This window comes from Euprymna scolopes, unplaced genomic scaffold (genome assembly GCF_053919585.1).
Source record: "Euprymna scolopes isolate OS-2025 unplaced genomic scaffold, ASM5391958v1 sca1, whole genome shotgun sequence".
NCBI lineage: Eukaryota > Metazoa > Mollusca > Cephalopoda > Sepiida > Sepiolidae > Euprymna > Euprymna scolopes.
The window spans coordinates 810745-820744 of NW_027633102.1; the positions used below are offsets into that span (position 1 = coordinate 810745).

General features: G+C 59.2%; 1 non-coding gene and 1 pseudogene across 1 annotated transcript; both read right to left on the reverse strand.

Annotated features, from left to right (window-relative positions):
- Positions 1-2635: 2635 nt before the first annotated feature.
- LOC145273463 (5.8S ribosomal RNA) lies at positions 2636-2793 on the reverse strand. The gene has a single exon (XR_013866389.1). It is a non-coding gene; the product is annotated as a 5.8S ribosomal RNA (ribosomal RNA).
- Positions 2794-3192: 399 nt separating this feature from the next.
- On the reverse strand, positions 3193-5567 carry LOC145273511 (small subunit ribosomal RNA; annotated as a pseudogene).
- Positions 5568-10000: the final 4433 nt, after the last annotated feature.

A 10000-nucleotide genomic window follows, 5' to 3' on the forward strand; every position in this document is an offset into this window, starting at 1 on the left:
ACACCCGGTTCCGACGATCGATTTGCACGTCAGAGGCGCTTCGGACTTCCACCAGAGTTTCCTCTGGCTTCATCCCGACCGGGCGTGGATCGCCATCTTTCGGGTCCCTGGTCGCTCGCTACGCCAGAGTCGGCCGAGTCGTACTCGGAAAAAGGGGAGAACCGACCCGGGGGTGATGCGCCCGCGCGCAGCGCCTAAACTCGACGACAAAATAGGACTAGTTCAAGCCGCGGGATCTCACCGATGGGCGGAAGGAGGATATGGAAGCTGGCGCCCGGCAATTCCCCTTTTTGGATGATGCGCCGGTCCCCTCTCGGGGAGGAGGGAAAAACAACCGCACGTCAGCCACGAGCCTTCCCTCTCCTATCTCTCTCGGGAAGAGAGAAAAAAGGAAAAGTTGCGGGCACCGCAGCAGCGACGGCGGAAGGCCGAAAACGCCGCGCCGGCGGGATCGGGCACGGCTCGGAGGCGGGTGAGGCGAGGAGAAGACGACGGCACGAGACCGACGACACCCCCCGACGACCCCCGGACGACTTTGCCACGACACCTCTCCCGATCGACGCCCTCCTACACGCTCTCTCGCTTTCGCTTCGCCTTCGGGGTTAGTCAGAGGTGGCCCCTACGACTCGCGAACGGCCAGGACTCCTCGGTCCGTGTTTCAAGACGGGTCGGGTGGGTTGCCGATGCACGTCGCTGACCCGGGGTGGCGGGCGGCTCGAGTAAAAAAGCGTCGCCGAGCGACCTCTCCGGAAACGGAAACGGGCGCGGGCGGGGTTGCCCCCGACAAGAACCCGAAACGTCGGCGAGGTGCGTGACGGCGAGGCCGCGCCAGTCCTATCCCGCCTCTCATCGCGCACGCGCCCGAGACGGTGGGGCGCCTAAGGAGCGACACACAGAGTGCGTCGCCCGCACGCGACTTCCGGCGGGATCAAAACGGACCGGCTCGCCACGTGTAACGGATCGTGTCAGATTTCCTCCGTTCCCGGCAGAAAGGGGCAGTTACGTTCGCGGGCCCGACGGCCGGTGGCCCCCGACTTCACAAGGTGGGAAGACGGGGGGTTTTCAGGGTGATGAAACGCCTGCCGCCTACGGAAAAAAACCCGCGTGTTCGACCTGCACGCCGGGAACGGGTCGCGACGACGGACCGGAGGGGAAGTGCGTCCGGTGCCGGCCGCGCGGAGGTCGCGCCGAAGCGCCCGCGCCATGATTACGCCGAGCGATGATGAAGGGGACGGGTGCAGCGGAGTCGCGCGCGGAGGGAGCAGGAGGAAAGAAGAAGCGGCGGCGACGGATGCGGCGGGTTAGGGCCCGGCGGCAGCAGCGATCGAGAGGACGAGTCCCCTCCGTCGCAGCCAACCGACGCAGCCACCTACCGACGCCGCGGTCGTCACCACGTTTCCCTTCCCGCTATCCACGCGGCCCGTCTCCTTCGTCGGCGACGCGGGCACAAAAGCTGGAACCGCGGGGAACGAGTCCCCCGCGGACACGACGAACGACGACCTGTGCCGCGACGGCCTCTCTTTCAAGAACACACATCGAGTTTGGGCTCGAGCCTAGGCAGCACCGGACTGAGTCCCCCCGCGATCGCGGTGAGCGGTCCCACCCGTTTACCCCTGGGCGGTTTCACGTTCTCTTGAACTCTCTCTCCAAAGTTCTTTTCAACTTTCCCTCACGGTACTTGTCGACTATCGGACTCGTCCCGGTATTTAGCCTTGGATGGAGCTTACCACCCGATTTGGGCTGCGTTCCCAAGCAACCCGACTCTCGGATCGAAGGCCGTCGCTCGCCGTCCGCACCGAATGGGCCTGGCACCCGCCGCGGGCGGCCCCGATCGAGGGGAACTCCGAACTATGCGAGACGAAAACGAACGGCTGCCTTCGACCCATGCGCCACACGTCCCGAAGCCTTTAACTTGCGACGGGATTCGGCGTTGGGCTTCTCCCGGTTCACTCGCCGTTACTAAGGGAATCCCGGTTGGTTTCTTTTCCTCCGCTTAGCGATATGCTTAAGTTCAGCGGGTCGTCTCGTCCGAGCCGAGGGCGGCGGTTTTTAGTAGAGTGTGGTGTTTGGAGGAGAGGAATCTCGATCGGTACCCTCCGTGTGACGACGGCTGGCCGATATAGCGCCCGTCCGACCGAAAATGAAGAAGCCAACAATTAAAAAAAAGCGTGGGTCCTCCCCATCCGACGTTGCGTTGCCTACGACGCGGCCACCTTTTTACGGTGCGACGGCCGTGCTCGTCGCGCTGCTCGAGGCGTCGCTGAGAGACACCTTCATGAGGCAGAGAGCGAGACGAGCAGGCGGCGCTTACGTCGGCAGTCGGTTAGGTCGGTACTTTTTTTTTGGTCTCCCTTCGGCTGCTTTCGGACAGACTCCTCCTGCTCCTCCTCCACAGTGTTTCTTCACGCGGTCGAAAAGGGAAAAGACTCCGCGGTCTGCCAGCGGGAGACGAAGGAGGAGGCCGGAGAGGGTTTTAAAAAAAAAAAAGACATTGAAAGGAGTCAATTCTTTTTTTATTTTTCTTCCCCCTCGTCACTCGCTCCTGCGACGTCCCGGTTACCACCGTGCCGAGGACCGGGCGGGCACGGGGACGGCAAGATGTCGTTTCGTTAACGGAGAAAGACATGTAACGTTCCGCCTCTCGACCGGACGTGGCCCCGAGACAAGGGATCTCGGGGCCGCAATGTGCGTTCGAGGTGTCGATGTTCACTGAGTCCTGCAATTCGCATCAGTTATCGCGGCTGGCCGCGCTCTTCATCGACGGACGAGCCGAGTGATCCCCCGTCCAGGGTTCAGCACTTGGTTTTTTTTATATTAGTTTTTGTTTATATAGATTTAGTAGTGTGCGAGGAGGTCTGTGCGAGGAGGCGTGACGGCATTGCAATGTCGCGAGTAGTTTGTTTTTTTAGCTAGCGGCGGTGGCACAGCGGCTGCAAAAAAACAAAAAAAACGATAAAGCGGCGACAAGGCAAAGAAGAAGCGGCCATCACTTGCGGTGGGCGAAAAAACAAACAGGTGGTAAGACGCGGAAGCAAGCAAGAAGAGCTGGGGCTTTAAAAACCTCCGCGTCACCACAAATCTATCTCTCGCTCCGCCTTTTATAGGTTTGTTTGCGCGCATTCGAGGCGTTGACGCCGACAGACAGAGGAGGTAGGCCGGAAAACAACAAACCAGTCTCGAACGGGAAAACGGTAATGATCCTTCCGCAGGTTCACCTACGGAAACCTTGTTACGACTTTTACTTCCTCTAAACGATCGGGTTCGGTCGTCTTCTCCAGGCATCGAACGCCGAGGCGTAGATGCACGAGTGTCGTGACGGACACGTCGCGCACTGCCCGGCGGCGTCGTCGGCCAGATCCGAGGACCTCACCGGACCGTTCGATCGGTAGTAGCGACGGGCGGTGTGTACAAAGGGCAGGGACGTGATCGACGCGGGCTGTTGACCCGCGCCTACCGGGAATTCCTCGTTCACGGGGTTGGTTACAGGCCCCGATCCCTATCACGGGAGGTGGTTCAGAGGTTTCCCAACCCTCTCGGGCCGGGGCGAAGTCCCCGCTGATACCTCCAGTGTAGCGCGCGTGCGGCCCCGGACATCTAAGGGCATCACAGACCTGTTATCGCTCCGCCTCGTGTGGCTTTCTGCCACCCGTCCCTCTAAGAAGTGCGTGAGAAAACCGACCCGGACCCGAGCGCCACGGAGGACGCCGAGCCCGCCGTAAAAATCACTGACATCGGCGCACTAGTTAGCAGGCCGGAGTCTCGTTCGTTATCGGAATCAACCAGACGGATCGCTCCACCAACTAAGAACGGCCATGCACCACCACCCACCGAATCGAGAAAGAGCTATCGATCTGTCAATCCTACCGGTGTGTCCGGACCGGGTGAGTTTTCCCGTGTTGAGTCAAATTAAGCCGCAGGCTCCACTCCTGGTGGTGCCCTTCCGTCAATTCCTTTAAGTTTCAGCTTTGCAACCATACTCCCCCCGGAACCGAACTCTGGTTTCCCGCAGGCTACCCGCCGGGTCATGGAAGCGAACGCCGGCGGATCGCCGGTCGGCATCGTTTACGGTCGGAACTACGACGGTATCTGATCGTCTTCGAACCTCCGACTTTCGCTCTTGATCGAGGAAAACGTGCTTGCCACACGCCATCGCTGCAGTTCGTCTTGCGACGATCCAAGAATTTCACCTCTAACGTCGCAATACGAGTGGCCCCGACCGCTCCCTTCGATCATTGCCTCGCCGTAGACGGAGACCGACAGACGTAGACGAGGCCCTCTTCCATCATTCCATGCTTATCGTATGCAAGCTTGAACAGCCCGCTCTGAGCACTCTAATTTTTTCAAAGTGAACGTACCGGCCGCCGCGGACACTCGGTTAAGAGCACCCTTGGAGGAGAAACCGCCGACCGCAACACGCGCGCAGACAAGACACGAAGCAGGGACTCGGAGCGGACCGGGGGGTTCAAAAAAAAAGAGGAACGCGCGGAAAGGGAGAGGGAGAGAAGCGCGGGGGGTCAGAGTGCGGGGATGCGAATGAACGCACCCAAACACACACACGTAGCACCCCCCCGTTAGACTACTCCCGGAACCGAACCGACGACCACTTGTTTTTTTTTTCCCGGATCCCGATCACGACCTCCTCGTCCACCTCGCCGGCAGGACCGCGTGGCGGGTATGCTAGCGGTTGACACCGGCGGAAAGGGCCGGGAATGCGAACGGACGACCAAAGTCAACGACGGACGATGGCGCCGCCGCCCCGGGGCCGCTTGCGCGACCACGAACCCGAGTTCGGACTACGAGCTTTTTAACCGCAACAACTTTAATATACGCTACCGGAGCTGGAATTACCGCGGCTGCTGGCACCAGACTTGCCCTCCGGTTGGTCCTCGTTAACGGATTTGAAGTGTACTCATTCCGATCGCGGGGCCTCGACAGAGTCCCGCGTCGTTATTTTTCGTCACTACCTCCCCGTGCCGGGAGTGGGTAATTTGCGCGCCTGCTGCCTTCCTTGGATGTGGTAGCCGTTTCGCATGCTCCCTCTCCGGAATCGAACCCCGATTCCCCGTTACCCGTAGTAACCACGGTAGGCACTTAACCGACCGTCGACAGTTGATAGGGCGGACCCTCGAGAGACCCGTCGCCGGGCGTTGAAAGCTCGTGCGATCGACCAGTGAGTTATCCAGAGTCACCAAAGCGGAGCGCGCCGCCCTATGAGCCCCGCCACCGAACGGACCCGCGAGCGGGAACGCCGACGACGGGAGGACGGAATGACGCGCATCGGTCTCAGTCTAATATGTAGCGCCGCGACCCGGAACGGCCGACGCGGGTGCCAGCGCGCGAGGCGTGGCGACGACGGCGCGCCGACCGATCGCGGCCTGTGTCACATGTATTAGCTCTAGAATTGCCACAGTTATCCATCGCCTCCGAGGAGGAATACGGTCCCGAGGATTAGGTCCGGTTCCTGAGCCATTCGCGGTTTCGCCCGTTCTAATGCGTGGCGTGAACTTACACTTGCATGGCTTAAGCTTTGAGACAAGCATATGACTACTGGCAGGATCAACCAGGTATCGTTGGAATTTGGGACTTTGTTTCGACAGAACGACAGACCGACCGACCGACCGACCGACATAAGACAGACAACTACAACGACGGGCACGTGTTTATTTATTTTTCGAGGGGGTTCGCCGTCAGAAGAAGCGCGCTGCCCGCGCTGATGGCCTCTTTTTTGTTTCTCCCCTGACTTGGACCGAGACCGAGACTCAAAGAACGAAAGCGACCAACGTCGACAACAACAACGACAACGGCACCCTTGACAGCGATACATACGACAAACGACAAGCAGCACGACGGCAGTGCACACGGACATCGAGGGTCAAGGTGCAGACTGAACTCGCCGAGGTCGTCGTCATCGTGGTCGCCATCGATTCCGTCTCGTCGTCGTCGTCGTCAACGTCCACGTCACAGCCGGCCGAGAAGAGAGAACAGACGACAGCGTCGACAACAACAACATCGACAACGGCACCCTTGACAGCGATACATACGACAAACGACAAACAGCACGACGGCAGTGCACACGGACATCGGAGGTCAAGGTGCAGACTGGAATCGTCGAGGTCGTCGTCATCGTGGTCGCCATCGATGCCGTCTCGTCGTCGTCGTCGTCGTCTTCGTCGTCGTCGTCGTCATCAACGTACCAACCGACCGAGACGAGAGAGCAAGCAACAACGTCGACAACAACAACGACAACGGCACCCTTGACAGCGATACATACGACAAACGACAAACAGCACGACGGCAGTGCACACGGACATCGGAGGTCAAGGTGCAGACTGAACTCGTCGAGGTCGTCGTCATCGTGGTCGCCATCGATGCCGTCTCGTCGTCGTCGTCGTCTCCGTCGTCGTCGTCGTCGTCGCCAACGTCAACGTCAACATCACAGCCGTCATCGGGGAGGAGCTGGACCAGGGCAGCGGCGGCGTAAATTTTCCCGTCACCTTCGTCGTCGCCTTCGTCGACCGACCGACCGACCGGCGTCGTGTTCGTGCTCGGAAAACCGAGGAGAGACAACGTGCACATGGCGCGTTCTCGCAAGCGGCTCCTCGGTCCGATTTTTTTGGGCGGCTTTTTCGAGCTTTTTTTTTTTTTTCTCACCCTTTCGTCCGTGCGACGGCGAACGTTAGGGGAAAAAAAAAAAAAAAAAAAAAAACGACAACAACGCGGCGGACCGGGCGAACAACATCGTCGACACACACGACATTGACGACCGGTCCCCCTTTTCACAATCGCATCGAGATAAAAACGAACGAGTCCGATTCGAGCACCGAGTCGCGAGCGGGAGGACTGTCGGTGCAAGTATCGATCACTGACGTGAGCGCTTCGCCGGACAGAGGATGGCTCATCCGGCAGCCGTGCAAATCGACGGTATGGGAAGAACGAACAAGAAGAGCAACGACTTGATCGGCGGCTTGGGAACTGCGGACGGTGAAAACGGGTTAATCGACTGCGACCACGACTGCTCGATCGATCTTCTTTGGCGCTAACAAAGGTGGAGGTGGCGCAAGAAGGGACTAGCGCTATCACCGTCCACGTATCAGAAGATGCGGCGGCAGACGTCGACGCTTATGCGTTGTCGGACGAGAAGTCGCTGCAGCACGTGTACCGCGAGCGGGACGTCCAAGGTTTTGCCAGACGGAAAGAAATCGGGTGTCAGCGAACGTTCACACGGCTGTGAGATCGGACGCTGACAGGAGTAGGAGGCGGCAGGCAGGCGGCGGTTACGGCGGCGGCGCCTGCTGCTGCTCATCCTCCTGTTTGCTGCGGCGACTTCCAGGACGGGAGAGCATCGAACAACGTACGTATGGTTACAAGGGGATCAGGATCTACATAGTGCATCCCCCGCGGCTATTTTTGTTTGTTTGTTCGCTCGTTCGTTAATTCGTTCGTTCGTTCGTTCGTTCGTTACAATGTACTTTTTCCGTTCGACGGCGGCAGAGAGCGGCGGCGTTTCTCCCTAATCCGGAGGATTTATCGGTCGCACAGCGATGGGTCGTTCGGCCGATCATCGAAAGATTCGCAGGTAGTGGTTGAATGGCAGAACGGCAGCAACAACAGCGGCGGCTGAGAGCGGCGAACGCTGAGGCGGAAGCAGAAGCTGCAGCAAACGTATCGGCTAAACATGGTGGACATAGATATGGCTGACGACGCGGGTACCACGACGACTATGGAACCAGGAAAAGGAGCCGTTAGTTGTTCCAACATATCGTTCGACACGTCGAGCAGCCCTAGGTCCACGGAGAAGCACACACACGTACCACGTATTATAACCTAACGACGATGAGCGGGCGCACGGTTGGCAGGAACGAAGGCGGCGGATCAAAACAAGTTGGAGCGCGGCGACAGCGATAACGGTGACAGCCCTAGGCGGCGGAGATGCCACTTTCTGACGCCTTTGCGACAAGCCCGTAGAGACGTTCCGGACCACCACGAGGCAAAGAGTCGCTGCTCCGACGAACCGACACACCAAAGTGTGCTTCCTACCGAACATGTTTTATAAAACTTTCAAACTGGAAAACCCCAGAAATGGTGTTGGTATTCGTCCAGACCCACCTCCGACACCTGAAAATGGTGGTCAAAAAAAAACGTCGATTATACGAAGCGACATTTCTGGTCGGCGATTTTCCAGTTTTACGCCTACTGCCACATGGGGATGTCGGTAGGCGTCGCAAAGTGCCTTCTCGACGCCTAGGCACACCAGGACTTTGTCATTTTTTTCCCCCTCGACATTCCTGGTCCGGTCTATTCCGATTTTACACCTACCGCCATGTGGGGGTGGCAGTAGGCGTCGAAAAGTGCCTTCTCGACCGCTAGCGACACCACTACTTTATCGAGCTCTGGAGGCCCGCACACCGACCCGGGGGCCGCGGAGTCGACCCCGGGGGCCTCCTGGCGTCGCCGCCGCTCACTTGGACGCCTTCCGCAACCTGTGGTCCCGCTCGGGGCCGCCGGGAGCCTCGCCGACCTGACCGGTGTCGGTAGGCGTCTGGAAGCGCCCGGCCGACCTGGACGAGGTCCCCCTGGCCCCCGGGGGACACCCCTTAGTTGGATGGGGGTGCTGTCCCGGGCACACATGCAACCCGCGGCCGCCTACCGACAGCCCCCTTCGCTCGATCGCTACTCCTTTCCAACATATGTCGGAGAAGCCGGGCGGTTGTGAAACCCCAGAAATGGTGTTGGTATTCGTCCAGACCCACCTCCGACACCTGAAAATGGTGGTCAAAAAAAACGTCGATTATACGAAGCGACATTTCTGGTCGGCGATTTTCCAGTTTTGCGCCTACCGCCATGTGGGGGTGGCAGTAGGCGTCGAAAAGTGCCTTCTCGACCGCTAGCGACACCACTACTTTATCGAGCTCTGGAGGCCCGCACACCGACCCCGGGGGCCGCGGAGTCGACCCCGGGGGCCTCCTGGCGTCGCCGCCGCTCACTTGGACGCCTTCCGCAACCTGTGGTCCCGCTCGGGGCCGCCGGGAGCCTCGCCGACCTGACCGGTGTCGGTAGGCGTCTGGAAGCGCCCGGCCGACCTGGACGAGGTCCCCCTGGCCCCCGGGGGACACCCCTTAGTTGGATGGGGGTGCTGTCCCGGGCACACATGCAACCCGCGGCCGCCTACCGACAGCCCCCTTCGCTCGATCGCTACTCCTTTCCAACATATGTCGGAGAAGCCGGGCGGTTGTGAAACCCCAGAAATGGTGTTGGTATTCGTCCAGACCCACCTCCGACACCTGAAAATGGTGGTCAAAAAAAACGTCGATTATACGAAGCGACATTTCTGGTCGGCGATTTTCCAGTTTTGCGCCTACCGCCATGTGGGGGTGGCAGTAGGCGTCGAAAAGTGCCTTCTCGACCGCTAGCGACACCACTACTTTATCGAGCTCTGGAGGCCCGCACACCGACCCGGGGGCCGCGGAGTCGACCCCGGGGGCCTCCTGGCGTCGCCGCCGCTCACTTGGACGCCTTCCGCAACCTGTGGTCCCGCTCGGGGCCGCCGGGAGCCTCGCCGACCTGACCGGTGTCGGTAGGCGTCAGTCAAACTTGCTTAAGAGGCAAAGCCTCCTCACACCTTAAGAGAGTCACAGTTAGTCCCGCCGTTTACCCGTGGTCGTCGTCGGGGGTGCCGGTCGGTGTGTTTCGGCGTGTTTCTTTCTTACTTTAGCTCGCTCCTATAAGCTAACTCAGCAGCCCTGCTAAAATCAATTTATCATTATTTTCAATCTATCGAAAATCTTAATTTATTATTATTTTCCAACTATCGAAAATCTTAATAGAGTTGGGGTTTTTTGTTTGTTTTTTTTTTTAAATTCCATTGTAACAACAGACAGCCAGCCAGCAGCATGTGGTGTCGGTAGGCGTCTGGAAGCGCTTGAGGAGGCAGAGGAGTTGGCAAGCTCGCTAAACTGCCCGCTGGTGTGGTGGTGTCGGTAGAGGCGTCTTGAATATACCC